Below are 12,182 nucleotides of genomic sequence, written 5' to 3'. Positions count from 1 at the left end.
CCATCCTGTTCACTTGTCACTGGAATTATCACTCTAATACTAATCATTTAAATTATCACTAGCAGTGCTTTTAGCCAAATCTACCACCACCCGACAAAGACAATGAAGTTTATTTTTCCTAATCTATTTTCTTCTAATGGTAAAAACCACACAGACTGAGCTTGTGGGGGAGAAAAGCAGTCCCACTCAAGAATGTTAGGTCCTCTTTAATCTTTTTAGGTAAATTAAATAGTTTTGATGAATAAATAATTAACCAGTATATTGTAAACCTTAGGTGGAATAATTAAGTTTTAAAATGGTTGTTCTGATGACTTCATTTCATTTTATTGTTGCCTTTTTGGGAGCACCTTGAACCATTTTACTCCATTATGCTAGAGATCAGAAGTACTTCAGAGTCTCATTTCATCCTTTTTGTCATGGTGTGTTCAATATTTTTGGCCTACAGGATACAAAAATCAAATCAACATCAGAAACAAATAATAAATAAATAACATTTCTATACATTTTTAATAAAGGAGCTGAGAAAGAAATCAGGAAAACAATACTATTAACAATAGCTTCAAAAAATATGAAATACATAGCAATCAACTTAACCAAGAAGGTTAAAAATCCTCTAGGAGATGAAAGACCTCCCATATTCATGGGAGAGCAGAATTAAAATTGTTAAAATGGTTAAAATAGTTCTATTACCAGAAGTACATACAAAATGCATTCTTATTAGAATACAAACAACATTTTCCCAAAACTGAACTAAAATATGAACTAAAATTCATATGGCTAAATTTCAATGAGGCCAGGATTATTATACCCTTTCCTGAAACTGGTCTATTTTTTGGAACGTAACTGATTAAATAAATTAAAATTATACAAATAAAACAGTAGAGTGATTTATCCATGGTTTATTATAATATATTATCTATTCTTTTATTAATGAACACAAGTTGTTTCCACTTTTGGACTTTTTATAAATAAAGTAATGAAAACTTATAAATAAAGTAATGAAAACATTCTTGTACAGGTAAAAACTTATTAACACTTCTATGTTGCTTTTACTTTGCTATTATATTTTTTCTTTGCTTTTGTTTTATGAAAGTCTCTGTAGAGTACATAGAGCTATATTATCTTATTTAGTCTGTCAATCTATATATAAATGATATGTTTTAATGTATTTTTGTCATTATGACAATTGGAATATTTGCATTTTTTTTCAGTTTCCCATAATTTTTCTTTTAACTTTTTTTTTTATTGGAACATATTAGGTATACAATACAGTTGCATTCATCAGTGGGATCTTGCAACTTTACATAATATATCTTGGTTCTTATTATTTCCCCATCCCCCTGCCTTCTCTTTATCCCCTCATCCTTCCGTATTTACAAAGGCTGTTTCCATATTTTTCCTTTTCTCTTATTTTTTTCTTGCCCTTCTTACCTTTCCCCTACCCCTCCCACTTCCGCTACACCGTTAGACCTTTTTTCGTATTACACAATATCAATTATACATTTTGATTATTATTCACACTTTTAGTTTATCACACCAGAGAAAGTATTTGGTATTTACACATGTGTGTCCTATTAATTTCACTTAAGAGTATGTCCTCAATGTGCATCCACTTAGCTATAAATGTCTCTAGTTTCTCATTCTTTATGGCTGAGTAGTACTCCATTTTATTTTTTAAAAAACATGTATCTTCTTTATCCAGTCTCTAGTTGATGGGCAATTAGGCTGTTTCCAAGTGTTAGCCATTACAAACAATGCCTTTATAAACATGGTTGAGCACATATAACTGTGGTATGATTCTTTTAACTTTCTGAGAATTTATTTCCTCTTTCTTCATTGAAAATTTAAATCCTTTACATTCCTCAAGTAGTTTTAAATTAAAACGTAAATAACTTTTTAAAATAATATTTTTACATTCCTTTCAAACTAGGATGTTAGAGTTTCAACTACATATGCTGCCTTCTATTATTTAGCTTGCGTTATTTTAGATACATATGAATTAGACATTCAAATACATATTTTCTGTATTTTTGTAGCCCCATAAATTAGACATTATACATATTCTTCTATAGTGTCAAAGCTTGTTATCATTTGCCCATGATTTTCTTTGCTCACAATTCCTTTTGCATCATAGAGTAGCTTTGGGATTATTTTCCTTTATTCTGAAGTCCTTTTAATGAAGTTGTCTGGGTAGAAACTCATTTTTGTATTTCTGACATCTTTCTTTCATCCTCTTTAAACAACCTTAGATTTCTTTTAACACTTTTATGATGTTACAGACAATGTTTGAGTTCTATTTTTGCTTTTAAAGATTGGTTGGCTGTCATTTCTACTTTTAGACAATCCCTTGTTTTACTTGCTATAGAAACTCTAATTTCATACATATTCACTATTTTTTGTTTACATGTGGGTTTCTTTCTTGAGATTTCTCATGGTTTCTTCATATGAGGTTTTGTTAGACAAGCATTATTGCTGTTTTTCTACATTTTCTTGCCACATTGATCATAGTTTTCTGATTAGATATATTTTAAAAATTTCACTCTATCTCCAATATCCCTTAAGTTCTTTCATGCTTTTTAAAAATTTAAATATTTACTTTCAAAACACTGGAGGATGCTTCACTTAGAAACAGTTTACAAGATTAACAAATATAATAAATAAGCAATACTGGTGTGAATAAACTATAATAGTACATAAGATCCTAATGAGATAACTGACATTGTGAAATGGAAAGAAAAGGGCTCATGGAGCAGGGAAGGTATGGGATGGGTAGGGGAAGGGTAATAAGGGAAAAGAAAAAATGTGATAAAATGAAAAGACGGAAATAAAGTGTTTGTAAATGGGGAAGGGAGGAGGGGGTGAAGGCAGGGCAGGGACAAGGGGAAAAACTGAGAACCAAGACCAGTCATGTAGAGGTACAAGATCCCAGTAATGAATGTAACTGTACTGCATACCTAAAATGTACCAATAAACTCAATTTTTAAAAAAAGAAAAACAAATAAGCAACACAGTTTGTATCTATGATACAGTTGTTTTATAAGGTTTTGAATAATCAATCTATAAACTTGTTGCTTCTACTTTTACAAAAATATTGATTTAATTCATGATATGAATTGCAAAATTATTTTCAGAGCTCTACAAATTATCAACTGTAATTGAGTTTTAGTTACATAGCAGGCAAAATATTTAACTGAACATTCCTTCCAAATACAATGCATTAAAAATAATTGTTAAAGTATAGTTTTTGTTCTTTATAATTATCAGGATCATGTGTTCATTTTTGAGCAGGTATTTCAATGAGCATTTTACAGTTCATATGAAAATAACCCTAGTATAGGATAATTTCTATCCATACAAAGGTAAGTTAGACTGGACAGTTGATTTTCATTTATATTTATGGTACTATTAAGTGGGTAATACATTTTTCTTTTAAGCCTAGTATGTGTGTGTGTGTGTGTGTGTGTGTAATGGGGATTATATATCAGTAGTTGTAGAACTGTTGATATTAATTACTTTCGATAGTTAATGTTTTATTGTTTGGATTTGACTTTTTGCACAAGGCGTTTTTAAAGAATCTGAATATTTGCCAAATATTAGAAGATGTTCTGCAAATAATAAATACAGTTTAATTGAAGTGGACATTTCAACCCTTTTCTCTTGAAGACGCTTGAAAAAGTTGTGTGCCATGTGTCAAGGAAATTATCTTCATTGGTGCCTATCATGCTTATGTTTTTTAGACACTGTAGTTTATAAAATCACTTACCTTTTAGGTATCTCATATAAGGAAAATCGTGTGACATTTAACTTTCTAGGCCTGACTTATTGCACTTGAACTTACAGTCTCAAGTTCCTCTTTACAAAGGATATGATTTTCATTCTTTCTTATAGCTAAATAATATTTCATTATGTGTATATATCACATTTTTGTTACTGTTGATGGCCACCTACATTGTTTCCAAAGCTCAACTATTATAACTTCTGCTGCTGTAAATCTGTGCATACAAGTATCACTATAGTTTAATGCATTTGACGGAATTCTATTTTTAGTTTTCTGAGGAAATTCTGTATTCATTTCCATGGTTGTATTTACTTGCATTTCAAACAACAATATAGAAGGATTCCATTTTCTCCACATACTTGCCAGTGTTTGTTGCTTTTTGTGTTCTTGAAGATAGCTATTCTAACCCGGGTAAGATGGCATCTCAAGGTTGTTTACATACACATTTCTCAAATGGCTAAATTTAATAAACGGTTTGCATGTACTTTTGGCCATTTGCACTTCTTTTGAGAACTGTCTCTTCAGTTCATTTGCCTATTTTACATTTATTCATTTGTTCGTGGGGGTAAATTTTGAGGTTTTTATATATTCTAGATATTAGTTATCATCAGAAGAGTACCTTGCAAAAATAGTCTCCTATTTTTTTCCATTAAGTTTATTGGTACCTTTCAGATATCCAATACAGTTACATTCAAACTTGTTCCCTTACATGATGCATCTTGGTTCTTATTCTTTCCCCATTCTCCTGCCCTCCCTTCAACCCCTCAACCCTTCCTTATTTACAAAGACTTTCTTTCCATTTTTTTGCTTTTCTTGTATTTTTTCCTCTTACCATTCCCCTACCCCTCCCACTTTCCCTATACCTTTAGACCTTTTCTTTCTATTTCCCCTTATTAATTATATATTTTGATCCTTATTTAAATTTTTAGTTTCTCACACCAGAGAAGTTAAACTATTTGGTATTTACACATGTGTGTCTTGTTCATTTCACTTAAGAGTATGGCCTCTATATGCGTTCAGTTAGCTATAACTGCCTCTAGTTTCTCATTCTCTATGGCTGAGTAGTACTCCATTTTGTTAACAAAAAACAAAAAGCAAGAAACTTCTTCATCCTGTCAACAGGTGGTGATAGGGTTTCTCTTTACTGTTGATTGTATCTTTTGCTGTGCAAATGCTTTTAGATTTTATGTAACCCTTTTGTGGGTTCTTGACATTATTTTCTCGGCTATTGGAGTTTTGTTCAGGAAGTCCTTGCTTGTGCTTCAAGTGGTTCCCCTATGTTGTTTACCAGCAGTTTCAAAGTTTCTGTTTTGAAATGCAGGCTTTTGATCCATTTTGATTTGATTTTAGTATGGAATGAGTGATATAAAATTGGTTTCACTCTTCTGCACATGGACAAGCAGTTTAAAAAGTATTGGAATTACTTCTCTAAAGTTATGGTAAAATTCAATTGGTCGCTCCATCAAGTCCTGGGTGATTCTTACTTGGTAGAATTTTGATTACTGCATCAATTTTATTGCGAGTTATTTGTCTGTTCAGGTTATACGTACATATATATTTATTATCTGTATGTAATCTTCTTGGTTCAACTTTGTCATATGTCTAGGAATTTGTTCATTTCTTTAAGATTGGTTGATTTATAGGGAAACTTTCAAAATACTTTCTGTAATCTAAATATCAGTTGTGTGTGTTGTAATTTCACCTTTTTATTTCTAATTTTATTGATATGGGTCTTATATTTATTTTGTTAGGTTTCACTAAGAATTCATCAAACATGAGAACGAAACCTTTGTTTTATTGATCCTTTGTATTTTATCTCAATTTTGTTAATTTCTACTCTCATTTGTGTAATTTCGTTCTTTCTATTAGTTTTGGGTTTAGACTTCTTGTTTTTCTAGGACCTTGAGATATATCATTGTTACTTATTTGGGCTCACACTCTTTTCCTATGTAGGTACTCATACTATACACTTATCTCAGAACTATTTTCATGAATCTTACAGATTCTGATTTGTTGTAATCCTTTTGTCATTCAATTCAATAAAAATTTACATTTCTTCCTTGATTTTTTTCTGTGATATACTTATAATTTCAAGAATACATTATTCAACCTATATGTGTTTGTGTTATTTCTGACATTTTTCTGCTCTTGATTTCATGATTTAGTTTTTGTAATAGGATGCAAGACATTATTTCAATATTTTTCTATTTCTAGGAAAATGCTTTATGGACTAAAATATAGTCTATTTTAGAGGAAGTTCCATGAACTATTGAAAAGAATGTGTCAAATCTATTTGTTCTATGGTGTAGTTGAACTCTGATATATTTTTATTGTGTTTTTGTCTTGTTGACCTATTTGTGATTGTGGGATATTAAAGTTGCCCACTTTGCCTACATTGCTGTGTAACTGCCTTTTATGTTCAGTAATCTTTATTTTGTGAAACTGAGTATCCTGACATTTAGGGCATTGTCTTTAGTTATCTCTTCTTGTTAAATTGATCCCTTTTCCAATATGTAGTGATTTCTTTCCCTCTTCTGATCAGCTGTGTCTTAAAATCAACTTTGCCAGACATTAGAATAGCTACTTCTACCTGCTCTCCAGCTCTCTAGAATATCATTTTTCATCTTTTCTTCAGTCTACCTGTGTTTTTATACATGAAGTTGTCTCTTGCAGGCATTAAATAATTGGATCTTGTTTCTTTTTTACCTAATCTGCCAATCTTTGACTTTTTGTGCCATTTATACTTAGTGTTATTATTGAAATGTATATACTGATTCCCATCGTCACATTGTTTTCTGAGGGGTTTGGTCCTTCAAGATTTTTTTAAAGTGGGGCCAACAGCAATTTAGTCAGAAAAATAGAGAAAGTGAGTGTATAATACCCACAATTATTTTTAAGGATATTTCTATTGATGAATTATTAATTATAATTTCATGAATTTTCTATAAAACAGGAAAAATTCACAAAAATAAAATATTGAATTTTATCATTTATTGGATATTTATAAAAGCATCAAAATTTCAACATTGGGTGGGGAATTTAGCTCAGTGGTTTTGCTGCCTGCCTTGCAAGTGCAAGGGCCTGATTTTGATCCCTGATATCCCCCCAAAAATAAATTTTCAACATTGACTGGTTTTTTAGTACAAAGTCTAAAAAATAACAAAAAATAAATTTCTATATGAACTACAATGAAAATACCAATAGCATTCTACAACAAAAATTGCTTCAGTTGTCACACCCAAGGCAATCTCCACACACAACTGCATTTTCCATACACATCTTGCTTACACTGACAGCATATGTGCTTAGCTTTCCTTTCTTGTGTGGCAGGCTGTTTTGTCACCTCTATTGCATTCATGTTTTATCAGGAGCTTCCTACTATGTTATACAACGTTCAATTAGGAGGAAAATAAGATACAAATAAAGTAAAATATCAAATATGTAATGAGTGCTTAGAATAGACATTAACACTTTCACATCAAACGTTTACTTGCTTACAAAACCTAAAAGATAACATAAGAAATAAAAATTTATTAGGGGAAGGGGAATAAGGGAAAAGAAAAAAAATGTGAGAAAATGAAAGAATGGAATTAAAGTGTTTGTAAATGGGGAGGGAAGAAGGGGGTGAAGGGAGGGTAGGGACAAGGGTAAAAAATGAGAACCAAGACCTGTCATGTAAAGATACAAGATCCCAGTAATGAATGTAACTGTACTGTATACCTAGAATGTACCAATAAACTCAATAAAAAAATAAAATGAAAACTTATGAGAACTACAGTGTAAATAAAAACAAAAGTCTACCAAAAAGCATAATTTCTGTTTTAAATGTCACACCCAAGACAGTCTTCACACATGAAAACTGCATGTTCCATCCACATGTGTCACTTACACTGATAGCACATAACTATTGTTATTCTGTTCTTTTTTTGTTGGGCACAGTTGACATCTTTTCTGTTTTCCTGTTGCTGTAATAGGTCTTTCTGATGTGTCACCTGCCCATTCACTTGCTAGCTCACCAGTGTACTCCACAATTATTTTCCACATTTCACCAAGCATAAACATCTTGTTTTTTCTCTGCTATAAATGATCTCTTAGATTCCAGGGACAGTCTACCAGGAATCCCTGAAATGTTACCAGAAACTTCTGCAGTAGGCTCTGGTCTTCTGCCTAGTGCATGATGCAGGCATGAGGAGGGGGAAAAAGAAAAACTAAAAAAACTTAGACAGAAATCAAAGTGCCAGGATGACCAATGCTGGTGCAACTGACAAGGCCAAGCCACTCATTTTTATTGGTGATCAATTGGGGTAAATGTGAGCTATGTGTGAGGGTAAAATGACATATAAAGATGCATGGGTGTATGATGTCTATGGAAATTAATGTAAGCAAGCCTTGTAAAGGACAAGACAAAGCATTCTCAAATTAGGAACAGAATAGACAAGATATATGCCTGTAGTTAGAACATGGTCCTTCTAATTCAGAAGGTTTTAGTCGGAATAGAATTTGGGTATGATTTACTCTAATTTCAGCATGTAGGCTTCATCTAGACTCACTAATATAAACAAGCCAGTTGTGGAGTTAACTCTTTGCAGCCTGCACCGCTTGGAACCTGCTTTAGGCATAATAAATATTGCTATCTCCCACACCAATCCTCTAGGTAAATTTCTCCTTGATATTTTGCAATTATTTTATTTGTAAACTATCAAACTATTCATGTCACACATGTTTTGGATATAGTAAAACACAATCATTGGCCAATACTTTGTGTTTCAAGTGACATAGTTGCCTCATAGCTGATCAACATCTACTCCACCTTTGGTTTTGTTGTAGAAAGTTACCATCTTAGGCTTCCATTTTGTCAAGATTTCCCTATCAACATTTCCATCATGTTGCAATGTTGACATCAGCAGTAACACTTTTTCTTTCTATGCTATATAAAAGGCTAATATTATTTCTTTCTGAAATCTAAAGATCGTACTAAACAATTCTGTTTTAAAATTGCAGTGCTTTATTTGGAGTTTCTACTTCATTCCTGTGTACAGTTTCTATGATGGTCAACTTGCTGTCTGTTAGCAAATGCAACATGAATTGGAAACTAGTAAACCAATTGTTGAATGTCACATTCTGATTAGTTTGTGAGATGGGAGCAACAAGTCTGTTCCCAACATCATTTAGTTTACTACCATTAAAAATAAGAATCTTGTGACTGAGTTCCAAGATATATTTCTAAATTGAATGTACAATAAGTCTTTGCATCAACATGGGCATAAATTCTTTGATCCATCAATTTTCCATTAGTCTTTTACATTCTTGCAATTACCATGAGAAATCCCTGCTAAGCACAGCAGACCTACGAATGCTTTGAGTTCAGCTAATGAGGTGCCATAATAAATACATTGTTTAGGGCTAGGAATTTAGCTCATTGGTTCTTCTATCTGCCTCACAAGCGCAAAGTTCCAAGTTTGATTTCCCATACCAAAAATAAATAAATAAATAAATACATTGTTTAGTATGGCTATTTTACTTTAGTACAGTATTTTACTTGTATGTCAGCCTCTGTGTATTTCACAATATCTTATAGCATTTCATGGGTTACAGTTTCCTATATTGAACAATAATGTTGGCATTCTGTCCAACAAATTTCACCCCTGACACGATCCTCACTATATTTGGATGTAATTCCAACATTGAATTGTTTCACAGGATTGCGTGAATATTTTGCATCATTTCAACTAGTCAAATATGCACTCACATTGCTACTTTCTTCATCTTCTGAATCAAGGAGGCCTGCATTCCCTGGGTCTGTATCAGTTGATTCTTGATCTATTTCACTATCACAGGAAATTTGGCTCACATGGCCATCATCACAGTTGTTTTCATCTTCATCATCCATACATGATCATCACTTTTGACCTCCTCTAAAACTTACAAATCTGGTTTATCATGTGCCATTGTTCTGAGTTTGGCTACCTTTCAAAGAAAAATAAAAACAAAACAAATTCTAAATCTACAGAAATTTAACAATAAACATTTCATGGCTAAAACTCACCTGTTGCTGCTTTAGAGCTCCTGTACACACCTTGCTATTCATCTGCCAAGTGGGTGAATGCACAGATGGGATTTTATTTTCCCCAGGTACAGCTATTGTGAGTCACACCCACATTCCATTATGATAAAATACAGGTACTCATAAGAGAAGAGTAGTGTGAATGTATTTTACCCGCTGTGATGCTTAGGTAAACATCCACAAAACCCATTAGATGGAGCATTCCGTGGGTACAAATCTTTGTTTGACACTGTTGCACACATGCACATACTTTGCTTTTTCATCATACCACGTGAATAAGTAGATTGCTTTCTATATTTCCCAGGTGCAGCTACTGAGACACACAGCCAACTACTGTTATACTAAAGTACAAATTTATAGTAGAAGAGTATGGGATGGGTTGTTGTAACCCAATATTATGTTCTAACTGTTAACTGAGCTTCAGTTTTTTTCCTTGGACTCTTGGATGCTGCTGTTACCCTTGCCTCTGTTTATGATATTTATGATTCTCTTCTACCATGCTGGTTTGTTTGTCATGAGTTTCATTAGTTTATCTTTGTTGTGAAAGGCCTTTCCCTCTCCATCAAACTTGAAGGACAACTTTGCAGAACATAATATTCTGGATTGGCTATTTTTTCTTTTAGGGGTTTAAAAAACTTCCCTCCAGCTTCTCCTGGACTGTAGAGTTTATGCTGGGAAAACTAGCATCTCTCTGATGAAGCCATCGTGGCCTTTTAGATACATTGGTGTTCTCCTCCAACTTCTCTTAATATTCTCTGTTCTGATTTTTGAATTATCATGTGTCACGGAGAGGATAGTGTTTCCTTCCTATTTGTGTCTATTGAGGGTTCACAATTTTAACTGGGTATCCATCTCATTCCCTTGACTTGGAATTAGTCTGCAGTAATTTTGGTGAATTTTTTTTTAATTTGTCTCTACCTCTACCCCTCCTCAAGCTTAATGATTCCTAATTTGTTCTTTTAAATTCATGGAGGAACTGCTGGATCAACTTGTTATTCTCTTGTTTTTTTCATTATTGCTGAGTATATGCACTGCTACATCAATTTTGTCCTAAATGTATTCTATTTTCTGACTGAGCTTGTTTTTTAATGATACTATCAAATTGAATTTTTATTTCTAAGATTCCAGCTTGATTTCTTTTCATAATCTCTATATCTTTACTGAAGTAGTCTTTCATAACTTAATTTCATTCCTTAATTAAATTGCTTATTTATATCCCTTTTAAGCTCTTTAATCATTTTAATAATTGATCAATGCATCTGCCTATTTGTCTATCATCTCATCAAACATTTTAATTATTAGTGGAATTTTATTCAGTTTGATGTTTGTCAAATCAGCTTTTTGGGAATTCTAAATTTTTGGTGGCATCTGGTTGCTGTGTTTTCTTGTCATTCTACTGTTTTTGTGATGAAAATTTTATGTCAATTGAGCTAGAAAGTGCTCCCACTACTGTGGAGATCTCTTCAGTAAATTGATTTCTGTCAGTAATCTGTCCTTAGCTTTGGATATGGTTCCCCAGCCCACTTACTCAACCTATACAAAGTACTAGTAAAGCAATATGGAATCAGAGCAACTACTTATAGCATCAACATCCAAAGAATTAAACATATATCAATATGTAATTTTAAATTTCTTTTAAAAAGAAGTACTCAGGAAAACCCAGCAACCCAGGAAAATGAAGGAATGGATAGTGGTGATTGAGAATAGGCTGCGAGATAGAAGAAAAAAAGTTTTGATATTATTTTTATACTTCACATAGAAGCAGGAGGGAGAGTTGTGTGGGGATGGAAAGAAAGATGAAAAGAGAAAGAAATACAAATGGAAAATGCAAAAGGCTTTATGGAGATTGAATCCATTTAATAAGGTAGAATAAATTCAATATTAAAAGACTCAAGGTGATACTTTTGGTGAGGGAGAACCTGACAAGTCAGTGCAAGATGCTATAGAATGACAATATTGACTTTTATATACAGTCACATATACACCTATGCCTTGCATATGCACTCTAAAAGAGAAAGAAGAGAAAAAAGGGTTGTAATGATAGAGTTTATATATAAGAAAAGAAGGGAAGAATAAAGGGATTTTGAGAAGGTATGACAGGGGAGGTAAAGAAAGAAGAGGTAGGAGGAGTTTAAACGGGAAGTGAAATGGGATGCAGTGAGACTGAGCCCACGAATGATCTAACAGAAACACTGGCTTAGCATGCCCTAAGAATTTTTTTTTCTCATTGAGTTTACTGGTACATTTTAGGTATACAGCACAGTTACATTCATCATTGCTCTCTTGTACCTTCACATGAGAGGTCTTGGTTCTCATTTATCCCCCTTGTCCCTGCCCTCA

General features: G+C 32.7%; 1 long non-coding RNA gene across 1 annotated transcript; it reads right to left on the bottom strand.

The window, feature by feature from the left end:
* Positions 1 to 282: 282 nt before the first annotated feature.
* Positions 283 to 9,869, bottom strand: LOC104865898. The gene is made up of 3 exons (XR_781298.1): positions 9,825 to 9,869; positions 9,528 to 9,745; positions 283 to 439 (listed from the first exon to the last, which is right to left on the bottom strand). It is a non-coding gene; the product is annotated as an uncharacterized LOC104865898 (long non-coding RNA).
* Between the last annotated feature and the right edge of the window lie 2,313 nt (positions 9,870 to 12,182).

Source organism: Fukomys damarensis, unplaced genomic scaffold (assembly GCF_012274545.1).
Source record: "Fukomys damarensis isolate Sample0158 unplaced genomic scaffold, DMR_v1.0_HiC HiC_scaffold_28, whole genome shotgun sequence".
Classification (NCBI taxonomy): Eukaryota; Metazoa; Chordata; class Mammalia; order Rodentia; family Bathyergidae; genus Fukomys; species Fukomys damarensis.
This window is presented reverse-complemented; position numbering and strand designations above follow the sequence as displayed.